This window comes from Papio anubis, chromosome 17 (genome assembly GCF_008728515.1).
Source record: "Papio anubis isolate 15944 chromosome 17, Panubis1.0, whole genome shotgun sequence".
Lineage (NCBI taxonomy): Eukaryota > Metazoa > Chordata > Mammalia > Primates > Cercopithecidae > Papio > Papio anubis.
In genome coordinates, this window is record NC_044992.1 from 45036334 (window position 1) to 45052022 (window position 15689).

The following is a 15689-nucleotide window of genomic DNA, read 5'->3' on the forward strand; positions in this document are numbered from 1 at the left end:
ATTGACATTTGTAGAACATTACAATTGACAACAGCAGGATGAACATTATTTTCAAGTGCCCACAAGATACATACCACATCCTGGACCATAAAATTATCTCAATAATTTTTTTTTTTTTTTTTTTGAGATGGAATCTTGTTCTGTCACCCAGGCTGGAGTGCAATGGAGTGATCTTGGCTCCCTGCAACCTCCATCTCCCAGGTTCAAGTGATTCTCCTGCCTCAGGCTCCCAAATCACTGGGATTATATGGGCCCACCACCATGCCTGGCTAATTTTTATATTTTTAGTAGAGATAGGGTTTCACCAGGTTGGCCAGGCTGGTCTTGAACTCCTGACCTCAGGTGATCTGCCCACCTCAGCCTCCCAAAATGCTGGGATTATAGGCTTGAGCCACTGAACCTGACCAATAATTTTTAAATAATTAAAATTATATAGAATGTGTTCTTTAATCACAATGGAATCAAACTACAAACCGATAATAGAAAGATAACAAAAAAATCGCAAACACTTGGAACTAAACAACACACTTCTAAATAATCCATGGATCAAAGAGAAAGTCTCAAGGGAAATTTAAAAATACATTCAACTAAATAAAAATGTAACATAAAGGCTGGGCGTGGTGGCTCACGCCTGTAATCCCAGCACTTTGGGAGGCTGAGGCAGGAGGATCACAAGGTCAGGAGACCAAGACCATGGTGAAACCCCGTCTCTACTAAAAATACAAAAAATTAGCCGGGCGTGCTGGTGTATGCCTGTAGTCCCAGCTACTCAGGAGGCTGAGGCAGGAGAATGGCATGAACCCAGGAGGCGGAGCTTGCAGTGAGCCAAGATCGCACCACTGCACTCCAGCCTGGGGGACAGAGCGAGACTCTGTCTCAAAAAAAAAAAGTAACATCAAAACATGTAGGGCCGGGCGCGGTGGCTCAAGCCTGTAATCCCAGCACTTTGGGAGGCCGAGGCGGGTGGATCACGAGGTCAGGAGATCGAGACCATCCTGGCTAACATGGTGAAACCCCGTCTCTACTAAAAATACAAAAAACTAGCCGGGCGTGGTGGCGGGCGCCTGTAGTCCCAGCTACTTGGAGGCTGAGGCAGGAGAATGGCGTGAACCTGGGAGGCGGAGCTTGCAGTGAGCCGAAATCGCGCCACTGCACTCCAGCCTGGGTGACACAGCGCGAGACTCCGTCTCAAAAAAAAAAAAAAAAAAAAAAAACCATGTAGGACATGTAGGACAGACATATGAAACAGCGCTGAGAGAGACTTTTTTTAAAGACAGGGTCTCACTCTGTCTCCCACACTGGAGTATAATGGTGCAATATCAGTTCACTGCAACCTCCACTTCCTGGTCTCAAGCAATCCTTCTACCTCATTCTCCTGAGTAGCTGAGACTACAGGTGTGCATCACCACACCTGGGTTATTTTAGTATTTTTAGTAGACATAGAGTTTCACCATGTTGGCCAGACTGGTCTTGAACTTATGACCTCAAGTGACCCACCCACCTCAGCTTCCCAAAGTGCTCAGTTTACAGGTATGAGCCATAGGGCCTGGCCATGAGAAAGAAATATATAGCACTAGATACATACATTAGAAAAAAGGAGGCTGGGTGTGGTGGCTCGTGGCTGTAATCCCAGCACTTTGGGAGGCTGAGGTGAGCAGATGACCTCAGGTCATGAGTTTGAGACCAACCTGGCCAACATGGCAAAACCCCATCTCTACTAAAAATACAAAAATTAGCTGGGCGTGGTGGTGTGCACTTGTAATCCCAGCTACTTGGGAGGCTGAGGCAGGAGAATTGCTTGAACCTGGGAGGCAGAGATTGCAGTGAGATTGCACCATTGCACTCCAGCCTAGGGACAGAGTGAGACTCTGTCAAAAAAAAAAAAAAAAAAGAGAAAAGAAAAGGAAAAGTCTCAAATCAATAATCTAATCTTCCTCCTCAAGGGCCAGAAAAAGAAGGGCAGAATAAATGCAAAGCAAGCAGAAGAAAGGATAAGAGCAACTATCTATTAAATTTAAAACAAAACAATAGAGAAAATAAATGAAACAATGAACTAGTTCTTTTTAAAAATGAATAAAATTGGCAAACCTCTAGCAAGACTGACAAAGAAAAAAGAAGACTCAAGTTACCAATGGCAGGACCAAAATGGGATATCACTACAGATCTCCAGACAATAAAAGGAGAATAAGGGAATGTTATGAATAATTATGCATATAAACTTAGTAACACAGATGAATTGAACCAATTCCTCAAAAAGCAAAATCTACACCCAATATGAAACAGACAATTTGAATATAGTCCTACAACTATTAAGGAAATTGAGTTCATAATACAAAACTCCCAAAAATGAAATCTTCAGGCCCAGATGGTTTCATTGGAGAATTCTATCAAATGTTGAAAGAATTAACACCAATTATGGCTGGGTGTGGTGGCTCACGCCTGTGATCCCAGCACTTTGGGAATCTGAGGAAGGCAGATCACCTTAGCTCAGGAGTTTGGGACCAGCCTGGGCAACATGGTGAAACCCCGTCTCTGCAAAAAAAATACAAAAATTAGCCAGGCATAGTGGTATGTGCCTGTAGTTCCAACTACTCGGGAGGTTAAGGCAAGAGGATTGCTTGAGCCTGGGAGGTGGAGGTGACAGTGAGCCAAGATTGTGCCACTGCACTGCAGTCTAAGTGACAGAGTGAGACCCCTCTGTCTTAAAAACAAAACAAAACAAAAACAAACACCAATTCTGTATAATCTCTTCCAGAAAGTAAAAGAGAAAGAAACACTTCCCAATTCATTTTAAGCCCTAATACATCAGTAATCCCATTCTGATATGTTAAATATAACATGTCAGATATGTTATCAGATATCAGATCATCTGATATGGGCTAAATATAACAATTTTTAATTGGGGCAAATTAGCAGAGTGGATGAAAAGTCATGATTCATCTGTACGCTGTCTACAAGAGACTCACTTTAGATATACGAAAATAAAGAGTTTGAAGGAAAAAGATGGAAAAAAATATTCCATTGCAAGTGGTAACCAAAAGAGAGCTGGTGGTTATATTGTTGTCAAAGTAGACCTTAAATTTTTGTAAAAGATTATAAGAGGCAAAGGACATTATATGTTGATAAATGCCTCAATTACAATTATAAACATACAAACCCCAAAATACATTAAGAAAAAATTTGACAGAAAACAGATTAATAGGTAACCTACAAGGGTCAAAGAGGGGATGAGATCTGGAGGGAAATGGGTGTCATTATAAATGGGCAATAGGATCCTTGTGGTGATGGAAATGTTCTGTATCTTGACTGCATTAATGTTGGTATCTATGTTGTAATATTGTACTATAGTTTTATAAGTGTTGCCACTGGCAAAACTGGATAAAAGGTACATGGGATTTCTGTATTATTTCTTTAAAAAATTTTTTTTCATTGTTGTTATTGTTGAGATGGAGTCTCCCTCTGTCATCCAGGCTGGAGTGCAGTGGCACAATATTGGCTCATTGAAACCTCCACCTTCCAGGTCCAAGCGATGCTCCTGCCTCAGCCTCCTGAGTAGCTGAAACTATAGGTGTGCACCACCATGTCCAGCTAACTTTTGTATTTTTAGTAGAGACAGGGTTTCTCACCTTGCCCGCTCAAAGAGCTGGGATTACAGGCTTGAGCCACTGTGCCTAGCCTCTGTATTATTTCTTACAACTTTTTGTTAATCTGCCATTATCTCAAAGTAAAATGTGTCATTTAAAAAGTGTATAATTGGCATAATAACAGGCAAATGAATAAAAGGAAAAAAATACAGACTGATACCTATGTATACCTTCAAAATATAATAATGATGGCATTGTAAATAAATGGGGAACTAATGGACTAGCCAACAAATGGTGTTACTAGAGGATAATGACACCTCTAGTAACACCATTTGTTGTTGATAGGATAATGACTATCCATTATCTCTAATGTAGATATTTTCCTTGACAGCTTTGTGGGAAGGAAGACAGGTTAAGCTGCGGTAACAAAGGGACCTCAAAATATAGTAGCTTAAATAGGAAATATGTGTACTTTTTTCCTTGGAGACTTTTAGACTTAGGTTGTGTAGGTGGCTCACCTGTGGGGACAAGCAGAGATTAATTATTAGTCAGGTGTCCCAATCTTTGAAGATATGACATCAGTCTCTGCCTGAATTTTGTAAACAATCCCTCTTACTATCAAGTTGGTCAGAAAGTTCTAGCTGGACAACAAGGCAGACTGTGCATTTTAATGTGACTGAACAGTAGACCCTCAGACAACATGGATTTCAACTGCGTGAGTCCACTCGTACACAGATCTGTTCCAATAAAAATTACACCAAGTGTCCCAGCCTTTCCTGCCTCCCCTTCCACCTCCTCCAACTCTTCCACCTCTGCCACCCCTGAGACAGCAAGACCAACCCCTCCTCTTCCTACATCTCCCCAGTCTACTCAACAGGAAGATGACGAGGTTGAAGACCTTTTGATGATCCACTTTCGCTTAATGAATAATAAATATATTTCCCCTTCCTTATGGCTTCCTTAAGGACATTTTCTTTTCTTCAGTTTACTTAATTGTGAGAATATAGTATCTAATACATATAATATGCAAAATATCTGTTAATCAACTGTTTATGTTATTGGTAAGGTTTCCAATCAACAGTAGGTACGTTTTTGGGCAGTCAAAAGTTTATGCAGATTTTCAACTACATGAGGGTTCAAGGGCCCACTGTGTGTGTATATACATAAATAAATAAATATGTAAGTTCGTATGAAATAAAGAGTATAGACAAACAAATGACATCATGAGAAACCAATCAGCCAGATCCAGAAGTGGGATACTTCTCTACAGAACAGCTGATTTAGCTACTTAAAAAGTCAACAGCATTTAAGAAAAAGGAGAGGTAGAAGGACTATTCCCTATTAAAAGAGGGGGAATAACAATGAAATATCAGATGTAGACTTTGTTTGGAATCTGGGGAAACAAATCAATTGTGAAAGACATTTAGGGTACAGTGAGGTAAATATGGATAAGGACTCAATAAAAGAACATACCAGAAATTTTTTGTTTTTGTTTTTGTTTTTTTTGTTTTGTTTTGTTTTGTTTTGTTTTGTTTTGAGACGGAGTCTCGCTCTGTCGCCCGGGCTGGAGTGCAGTGGCGCGATCTCGGCTCACTGCAAGCTCCACCTTCCGGGTTCACGCCATTCTCCCGCCTCAGCCTCCGAGTAGCTGGGACTACAGGCGCCCGCCACCACGCCCGGCTAGTTTTTTGTATTTTTAGTAGAGACGGGGTTTCACCATGTTAGCCAGGATGGTCTCGATCTCCTGACCTCGTGATCCACCCGCCTCGGCCTCCCAAAGTGCTGGGATTACAGGCTTGAGCCACCGCGCCCGGCCCCATAGAAATTATTTTTTATTTTGTTAGGCATGATAGTGGCATTGTGGTTATGTAACAAAAATGCTCTTGCTTTTAAGAGATGCAGATTGAAATATTTGGAGGTGAAATATCACGATATTAATAACTTAGTTTAAAATGCCTGAAAAAATAGACAAAGCAATATGGCAAAATGTTAATAATTGTTAAATCTAGTGAATGTTTTGTATGCTCGAAATTTTTTATAATAAGTTTCAAAAGAATGAAGTTGTCACTGAGTACAGCATCCAGGAGAGACTCTGTGGCCCTGGTAATGTTCAAGGGCCTCTTTGGAGAGTGTTGTTGGCTCTCTGCCAAGCTACCGTCGGCCTCACAGGCTTGGTTCCTATCTAGGGGAATTTCATTTAGACATCTCCCTTTTTAAAAGACGGTCCACTGTTAGTCCAAAGTCAAAGCATCCATCTAAAATGTATGCCCACTGCTTCTTTACTGATCTAAAATCCTAGGTTTCTTTGGCAGGTATTGAACATGAGAAGCAGACGGGACTTGGCTATGACACTCCACTTCAGACTATGATTGTGGTCCTCACCACCGGGCCAGAAGCTTCAATTGTTCTCTCTCACTTTGAACTCCACAATCGGAAATTGGCTATAGGCAAAGCTTTGTGAGCTTTTGCTACTCATACGGAACCTACGCCAATACTTCAGCAAGACCTAGGAATGGCAGGGTCAACCTTTGATAGATCAGAAAATAATTTACACAGGGATAAAATAGGATGTGATCTCTGTCTCTCCACCCCCACACGTTTTTGTCTTGTTTCTTAACAGTGTGATATTAGTTTGGGATGAGCTGGATCCATGTCCTCCCACTATAGGAACAGACTGTGCAGCATCTTCATCCTCTTACTCACAATGATGTGATTTGCTTATTATGATTGGGAAGGGATGTCTTAATTGAGGTTCTCTTAGTAGTCCCAGACTCCCACTCCAAACGAAAGGAAAATTGTTATCACCACATGGAAGTGACTCAAAGGACAAAGAGAGAACGTTAAGTAGAACTTTAAAGGGAATTGGAACCAGGAAATTCTCTTTCACTCTTACTCTCATCTTGCTATCACTCAGTCTCCTCTTATATTTTATTCCTCTGTCTCCTTGTATAACTTCTTCTACTCCAACTCCATGAACTGTATTCTCTGCATCTTCATATGCTTGGCTGACCTGTTGCAACACAGTGTAGACAACCTAAACTCAAGCACCACCCCAAAGGAATTAATGACTCTCAACCTCAATTCTTTCATGTGTCAATGTACTTTCAATCAGTTATGATGGGGATGAGGTAGGGCAGGGTCACATCATATAAACATGGCCTTCCGAAGTTTACCCCTGGAGAGAGGAGAGTGTGGGTGAAGTTTTCAGAAAGGAGGAGGATGGTATATAATATATATTATTTTGCCCAAAAGAGGTTACAGTTGGACTATTTATTTAACTGATATATAGCTGGTAATCCCACATAGTTACCTCTTCAATTATGTTGACATTTTTAAGACCCACCCAAGAAATTTCAGGTAACTATTCAGCATATTAAATGAAATAAAATAAATTTAAAAGAAATAAAATAAATCTATTAGGAGAAAACTAAGATACAAAGATAAAAGGCCAGGATGAAGGAAATATAGATGAGATAAGACAAAATTGAAAAGAAAACTAAAATCCAATAGCAGAATTTAAACTTTCAATGAAGGCTCTAAAGAGCACACTTGAACTGGGGGAAAACCAAATCAGTGCGGTGAAAGACCATTTTGATATTGTGTGCGGCTGAACATGATTCAGCCATGTATCTGTGCCACAATTTCTCTTTTTTTTTTTTTCAGATGGAGTCTCACTCTGTCACCCAGGCTAGAGTGCAGTGGCATGATCTCAGCTCACTGCAAGCTCCACCTCCCAGGTTCACACCATTCTGCCACCTCAGCCTCCTGAGTAGCTGGGACTACAGGCACCTGCCACCACGCCTGGCTAATTTTTTGTACTTTTAGTAGAGATGGGGTTTTACCGTGTTAGCCAGGATGGTCTCGATCTCCTGACCTCATGATCCTCCTGACTCGGCCTCCCAAAGTGCTGGGATTACAGGCGTGAGCCACTGTGCCGGCCCACAATTTCTCTTACATCACAGAAGAAAACTTGTTGTATTAGGATATGACCATAGGCAGTTGTGTTTTTTCAGATGTTTTATGAAGTAGTTCCTGCATCCCTTTTCCCTATCTGGAAAAACCAGTGGTAATCTAGATATAAGTAGATTAGGCAGGCTGGGTTTTTTGTTTGTTTGTGTGATTGAAACAGTCTCACTCTGTCTCCCAGGCTGGAGTGCAGTGACACAATCTTGGCTCACTGAAATCTCTGCCTCCAGGGTTCAAGCAATTCTCCCACCTCAGCCTCCTGAGTAGCTGGGATTACAAGTGTGCACCACCACACCTGGCTAATTTTTTATTTTTAGTAGCGAAGGCGTTTCACCATGCTGCACAGGCTGGTCTTGAACTCATGAGTGCAAGCGATCTGCCCACCTTGGCCTTCCAAAGTGCTGAGATTATAGGCATGAGCCACTGCACCTGGCTGGCAGGCTGGGTTTTGCTGAGTCTAGGAAAAGATTAAACTACTGTTTAATCTAGCTTCACATCCTGACCCGACAGTTACTTGGTTCTTTTTTTTTAAGCCAGTCAAATTTAGCAGTGGGGATTTGTATACCAACTTTAGTGACACTAATGCTAATAAGTCCTGATAACTCAATCCCATCAGACCAGCCCCCAACAGTTACTTTTATACCCAGCTGTTTATAACTCTTGCCATATAAACTCTTACAAAATATGGCATATTAAGAGATAGCTGTAACCACAGACACTCAAAAAGGCATTCTTGTAAATCATAAGTACAGATATTTATTCTTCTGGATCACTTTCTCCTTAGAAATTAATCTTCTGCCATCCCCAAGTTAATATGCCACTACTAAGATAACTTTGGAAATCTCTCCCAGAGGACAGAATATAAAGTCAAAAAATGAAAACAAAGTAATAGGAAGAGAAACAAAGGCCGGGTGCAGTGGCACACGCCTGTAATCTCAACATTTAGAGAGGCCAAGGTGGGCAGGCAGATTGCTTGAGCCCAGGAATTTGAGACCAGCCTAGGTAAAATGATGACACTTTGTCTCTACTGAAAACACAAAAATTTAGCTGGGCATGGTGGCATGTGCCTGTAATCCCAGCTACTTAGGAGGCTGAGGTGGGAGAATCACCTGAGCCCGGGAAGTCAAGGCTGCAGTGAGCTGTGATAGCACCACTGCACCCCAGCCTGGGCAATGGGAGTAAGACCCTGTCTCAAAAAAAAAAAAAAAAAAAAAAAAAAAAAAAAAAAAAAAAAAAAAAAGAAAAGAAAAGAAAAGAAAAGAAAATGGAGAGAAACAGAGGGTTGAGATCAAGTCAAAGAATAAAGAATATCTCTGAAAAATAAATACCAGTTGGATAGGAATTAATCAGAGACAAAATAGAACACTTGTCTGAAATTTGGGGGTGGGGGATAGAGAAAGAAGGCCAATCCATGAAGGCTGAAAAAAGGTACCAGGTTCCATTCAAAATTGATGAAGAGTGTTTAGGTTAAAATTTGTATATTTGGGCAGTGGTTCATGCCTGTAATCCCAGCACTTTGAGAGGCTGAGGTGGGCAGATGATGAGGTCAGGAGTTAGAGACCAGCCTGACCAACGTGGTGAAACCCCGTCTCTGCTAAAACTACAAAAATTAGCCGGGCATTGTGGTGCACACCTGTAGTCCCAGCTACTCAGGAGGCTGAGGCAGGAGAATCGCTTGAACTCAGGAGGCGGAGGCTACAGTGAGCCAAGATCGCAACACTGCACTCCAGTCTGGGTGACAGAGCAAGACTCTGTCTCAAAAAAAAAAAAAATTTATATATAGGTTACTAAAATGATAATATAGGAATTTTTCAAATGTATGAAACCACAGGAACAAAGAGAATAGCAGAGGAAAAGGAACCAGACAATACATTTCAACGAGTTTTTGGAAGCTAGAAAGCAGATGGAGGAGTAGTGCATGATTAAGCAACATGGAGCTACAGCCTACAATGTCTACAAGCAAGATTAAGAATGAGTGAACTGATTTACCCCAAAAGAATGCTTAAGAGGCTCAGAACTTGGCACAGTGGAAGGTAGGATTGAGGCATGGTACTGACAATTGGTGGATTGGCTAAAAGTCTGAAATCAGATGTATCAAGGTGCCCATGACTGCTTCCAACCCTGAGCAACAAAATAACCATTTCACTGCCACCACCACATAGAAGTATAGAGTGTCATCCTAAAGAAAATGAAAGGAACAGACATGGGACTTGGGGATACCAAAGACAGTGGCTAGGAAGGGTGAGGCAAAGCTGGAAGAAGAAAATGTAAGTGAAAGTTTGCAAAAGAAAAAATTAGCCCCTCAGTTTCTCTTCTCGTATTTCACTCCTACAATATTCTCTAGTCAGCTGGTAAGAAATTTGGAAGAGTCTCTTTAGGAGAACTCATATATCTACACACTAACATCATGAGGACTCCAACCTAATAATCAGCTCCTGGTGGTGTGGTAGTAAACCAGCTCTCTGGGAGGAAGTACACTCTTGCTTGAAGAATTTTTTGGCCAGGAGTTCAAGACCAACCTGACCAACATAGTGAGACTCCATCTCTTTAAAAAAAAAATTAAAAATATGAAAAATGTTTTTTAAAAAGGAAGAGAAATTTTCTTTCTTTTTGAGACAGTGTCTCACTCAGTCACCGAGGCTGGAGTGCAATGGTGCAATCTTGGCTGACTGGAACCTCTGCCTCCTGGGTTAAAGCAATTCTCCTGCCTCAGCCTCCCCAGTGGCTGGGATTACAGGCATGCACCACCACACCCGGCTAATCTTTGTACCTTTGTAGAGATGGAGTTTTGCCATGTTGGCCAGGCTGGTCTTGAACTCCTGACCTCAAGTGATCTGCCCGCCTCAACCTCCCAAAGTGCTGGGATTACAGGCACAAGCCACTGCACTGGCAAGGAAGAGACACTTTCTAAGAATGAAGGACAGCGTTTCTGGGTTGATAGTTCTCATTGGGTGCACCAGAATAGCAAATGAAAAAGGACTTCAGATCAAGGTATATAATATAGAATGTTTAAAACACTGGGAACAAAGAGTGGATCTAAAAACCTACCAAAAATAATCATGAATCAAAATGGCATCAGACACCTTTTTTTTTTTTTGAGGCGGAGTCTCGCTCCGTCGCCCAGGCTAGAGTGCAGTGGCGCAATCTCAGCTCACTGCAAGTTCCACCTCCTGGGTTTACACCATTCTCCTGCCTCAGCCTCCCGAGTAGCTGGGACTACAGGCGCCTGCCACCATGCCTGGCTAAATTTTTGTATTTTTAGTAGAGATGGAGTTTCACCGTGTTAGCCAGGATGCTCTCGATCTCCTGACCTCGTGATCCACCCACCTTGGCCTCCCAAAGTGCTGGGATTACAAGCGTGAGCCACCGCGCCCGGCTGGCATCAGGCTTCTTAAGAGTGATACTGAAAACTAAATGACAATGAAAAAAATGATCTAAAAATTCTGTAAGTAGGGCAGGTGCGATGGTTCATGCCTGTGATCCCAGCACTCTGGGAGGCTGAGGCAGGTGGGTCACTTGAAGCCAGGAGTTCAAGACCAGCCTGGCCAGCATAGTGAAACTGCATCTCTACTAAAAATATAAAAATTAGCCAGGCGTGGTGGCATACACCTCTAATCCCAGCTACTCTGGTGGCTGAGGCAGGAGAATCACTTGAACCCAGGAGGCAGTGGCTGCAGTGAGCCGAGATGGCACCACTGCACTCTTGTCTGGGCAACAGAGTGACTGAGACTCCATCTCAGGAAAAAAAAAAAAAATCTGAAAGTACTATCACACGGGTCTTTAAGAAAAATAATTTTGAGGCCGGGCGCGGTGGCTCAAGCCTGTAATCCCAGCACTTTGGGAGGCCGAGACGGGCGGATCACGAGGTCAGGAGATCAAGACCATCCTGGCTAACACGGTGAAACCCCGTCTCTACTAAAACTACAAAAAAAAAATTAGCTGGGCGCGGTGGCAGGCGCCTGTAGTCCCAGCTACACGGGAGGCTGAGGCAGGAGAATGGCGTGAACCCGGGAGGTGGAGCTTGCAGTGAGCCGAGATCGCCCACTGCACTCCAGCCTGGGTGACAGAGCAAGACTCCATCTCAAAAAAAAAAAGGAGAAAAGAAAAAAGAAAAATAATTTGAGAGAAAATTATTTCAACCTAGCCTTTTATAGAGTCAAACTATCACTCACATGTGTAAATAAAATAAAGACATGTTAAATACTCATAAGTATTATTGCCTATACACCAAAGACTCCTTGAAGATTTCCTTTAGCAAAATTTAATAAACAAAGAAAGAAGACCACCAAGCATGGAAGAAGGCAAATCTACCATCATTGAGAATCAGAAGAAACAACAGATTTAGACAACAACCCTATCATCACCCCCTGCAAGGACCGCAGATGTTGAAAATACAGAATAGCTAGGTGTAGAATGTTTACAAAAACAAATAATGCAATTGTAAGGATAAACATGGTTCACACCTGTAATCGCAGCACTTAGGGAAGCCAAGGTGGAAGGATCACTTGAGCCCAGAGTTTAAGAACAGCCTAAGCAACATAGGGAGACCCTGTCTCTACAAAAAAAAAAAAAAAAAAAAAAAAAAAGACATCCATCTAATTGGAGTCCTAAAGGGTGAAATTGGAGAGAAGAGAAAGAAGCAATATTTAAAGAGATGATGACTGAGAATATTCAGAGCTCATGAAAATGATGAATGCAAAGATTCATGAAACACAATGTATTCCAAATATGATAAGGAAAAATAAAATCATGCCTTCTCACATCATAGCAAATGTTTAAGGCGTCAATATAAATAGAAGATCTGGAAAGCAGAGAAAAAAACACAGATGACCTAACAAAGAATGATAATTAGAGTAGCAGCAGATCTCACAACAATGAAGCCAGAAGACAGTGAAATTACTCATATAAAATGATAAGAAAAGGCCGGGTGCAGTGGTTCATGCCTATAATCCCAGTTCTTCAGGAGGCCGAGGCGAGCAGATCACTTGAGGTCAGAAGTTCAATGCCAGCCTGGCCAACATGATGAAACACCGTCTCTACTAAAAATACAAAAAGAAAAAAAAGAAAGAAAAAAAAAATTAGCCAGCCATGGTGGTGGGTGCCTATAATCCCAGCTACTCAAGAGGCCAAGGCAGGAGAATCACTTGAACCTGGGAGGCAGAGGTTGCAGTGAGCCGAGATTGTGCCACTGCACTTCAAACTGAGTGACAGAGTGAGTACAACTGTGCCTCAAAAAAAAAAAAAAAAAAAATTAAGAAAAAAATACTGTTCACCCCAAATTGTGTATTCAGCAAAACAATCACTCAATACCAATAGGGGAAATGAAAACATTTATAAGAAAGAAACCCAGGGGAAGTTTACAAAGAGAACTTCTCTAAAAGAACTTATAAAAGATTTAAAGATGTAGGTAAATGATCCCCCAAAAAAGGGAAATGCAAAAAAGGGAAAATGAACAAAAAGAATGGTAACATAAAGGTAAGTCCAAACAAACATAGTCTTAATAAAATAATAAAGGAGTCCAATTTTTAGGGGTTAATAAAAGAAAAAACTGAAATTAGTAAGTTGAGAGGAGAAAAACATGAATGGAAAAAGGTTATTAGAATGGTTACTAAAATGACAATATAGGAGTTATCATCAATAAGTCAGAAGAAGGAAGTAAGTTTTTATTAGTAAGTCAGAAGGAGGAACAGTAAGCCAGAAGGAGGAAGATCAGAATTAAAGTGATCTAAAATTATTTTACTGACCAGAAGGGAGGAAAAAACATCATTCATGATTAAATATACTTATTAAAATGTATAGATAAGCCACTAAAATAAATAAATTATAGAAATGCAAACAAGTACAAGAAAAAAAGTGTAATAAATAGGGGGAAAACTGAACTGAGCATGGCAGCTCACTCCTCTAATCCCAGTGCTTTGGGAGGCCAATGCAGGAGGATCATTTGAGGCCAAGAGTTCAAGAGCAGCCTGGGCAATATAACTAGGCCCTGTTTCTACAAAAAAAAAATTTTCTTTTCATTAGCTAGACTTCATAGTGTGCACATCTGTAGTCCTAGCTACTTGGTAGGCTGAGGCAGAAGCATCACTTGAACCCAGAAGTTCAATGCTGCAGTGAGCTATGATCACACCACTGTACTCCAGCCTGAGTGATGGAGTGAGACCCCATCAAAGGTGGGGTCAAAAAAGGGTGAAAGAAACCATCCCCCAAAAGACAAAAAACCAGCACTTGAGCTTACGACCAGTGGAATAAGATAAGGAAAATAAATTAGAAGCATAATGATTAGAAACAAGGAAATAAAACTCTCATTTTTAAAATAATATGGGTCAGGCATGGTGGCTCATGCCTGTAATCCTAGCACTTTGGGAGGCCAAAGTGGGCAGATCATGAGGTCAGGAGATTGAGACCATCCTGGCTAACATGGTGAAACCCTATCTCTACTAAAAATACAAAAAATTAGCCAGGCTTGGTTGCAGACGCCTGTAGTCCCAGCTACTCGGGAGATTGAGGCAGGAGTATGGCGTGAACCCAGGAGGCAGAGCTTGCAGTGAGCCAAGATTGCGCCACTGTACTCCAGCCCGGGCAACAGAGAGAGACTCCATTTCAAAAAAAAAGAAAAGAAAAAAAAAAGAGATAATATGGCCACAGAGAAAGCTCTAAAGAAAGTACAGGAAATCCCCCGAAAATAATAAGAGAGTTTAGCAACACGGCTGGATCTCATGATCAATATACAAAAATCAATTGTAATTCTGCAAACCAGTAACAAACAGCTAGGAAACATATATTTTAAAGCATGCCTTTTCAGAGAAAAAAAAATACTCAAGAATAAATTTAGGCCGGGCGCGGTGGCTCAAGCCTGTAATCCCAGCACTTTGGGAGGCCGAGACGGGCAGATCACAAGGTCAGGAGATCGAGACCATCCTGGCTAACACGGTGAAACCCCGTCTCTACTAAAAACACAAAAAATTAGCCGAGCGAGGTGGCGGCGCCTGTGGTCCCAGCTACTCGGGAGGCTGAGGCAGGAGAATAGCGGGAACCCGGGAGGCGGAGCTTGCAGTGAGCTGAGATCTGGCCACTGCACTCCAGCCTGGGCGACAGAGCGAGACTCCGTCTCAAAAAAAAAAAAAAAAAAAGAATAAATTTAACAGAAGATATAAAAGTCCTACACCTGCAAATTGGAAAACTTTACTAAAAACCTTAAAGATGACCTAAGTAAATGAAGAAATATCCCATGTTCATGCATAGAAAGACAATATCACAAAGTTATCTCTTCTCTCAAATTGAGCAATAGATTTAGTCCAACCTCAATAAAAATCTCAGTCAGGGGCCAGGCGTGGTGGCTTACACCTGTAATCCCAGCACTTTGGGAGGCTGAGGTGGATCACAAGGTCAGGAGTTCGAGACCAGCCTGACCAACATGGTGAAACCCCATCTCTATTAAAAACACAAAAATTAGTCAGGCATAGTGGTGCGTGCCTGTAGTCCCTGCTATTCGGGAGTCTGAGGCAGGAGAATCGCTTGAGCCCGGGAGGCGGAGGTTGCAGTAAGCTGAGATCATGCTACTGCACTCCAGCCTGGACGACACAGCAAGACTCTATCTCAAAAAAAAAAAAAACAATTAGTCATGTTGTTATGAAAATTTCCAAGTTATTATATATTGCATATAGAAGGGCAAAGAGCTAGGCATAGTCAAGGCACATCAGAAGAAGAAATTTTAAAAAGAGGGCTTTGCTCTACCAGAAGTAGTATGTGAGACTACTACCATGGGCAAAAGAAAGACTATTCAACAAAAACAAACAGGAAAAATTGGAAAACAAAACCAAAAATGAATCCTTCCCTCACACAATACACTAAAAGGAATTAAATGTCAAATGCAAAACTTCAAATTCTATGGAAAAAAAAATACAGATGAATATCTTTCTAACCTTCAAGCAGAAAAAGTTTTCTCAAACGAGAGAAGGAAACGCACTAACTATAAAATGTTGGCCAGGTGTGGTGGCTCATGACTGTAACATCAACACTTTGGGAGGTCAAAGCGAGAGGGTTACTTGAGGTCAGGAGTTCAAGATCAGCTTGGGTAATATAGCGAGATCTCATCTCTACAAAAAAAATTTTAAATTAGCCAGGCATGGTGGCACATGC